This window comes from Suricata suricatta, chromosome 12 (genome assembly GCF_006229205.1).
Source record: "Suricata suricatta isolate VVHF042 chromosome 12, meerkat_22Aug2017_6uvM2_HiC, whole genome shotgun sequence".
In the NCBI taxonomy this organism is placed as follows: domain Eukaryota; kingdom Metazoa; phylum Chordata; class Mammalia; order Carnivora; family Herpestidae; genus Suricata; species Suricata suricatta.
In genome coordinates, this window is record NC_043711.1 from 7,759,170 (window position 1) to 7,759,567 (window position 398).

Sequence of the window (398 nt, forward strand, 5' to 3'; positions counted from 1 at the left end):
GTAGGGCTCGAACTCATGAAGCACCAGATCATGACCTGAGTTGAAGTCAGACGCTCAATGAACTGAGCCACTCAGGTGCCCCGTGAACAGAATGTTCTAAGAAGATAATGTGTCAACTCTTGCCAGAAGGTCAGGGGAAGTGAATATGAGAACTGACTCCTGCAATTAGCAACAGGAAGGTGCCTGTGACCTTGAAAAGAGCCGTTTCAATAGAGAAGGAAAGGTCTGAAAAGAGTAAATTTAATAGACGTTAAAGACCTAAATACAAAGACAGATACACCATGTTCATGGATAAGATTTAAGATTAAGATAACAATTCTCCCCATATTGGTCTACAGATTCAATGCAATCCCACTTAAAATCACAGTAGTTTTTTGGTAGAAATTGATAAGCTGATT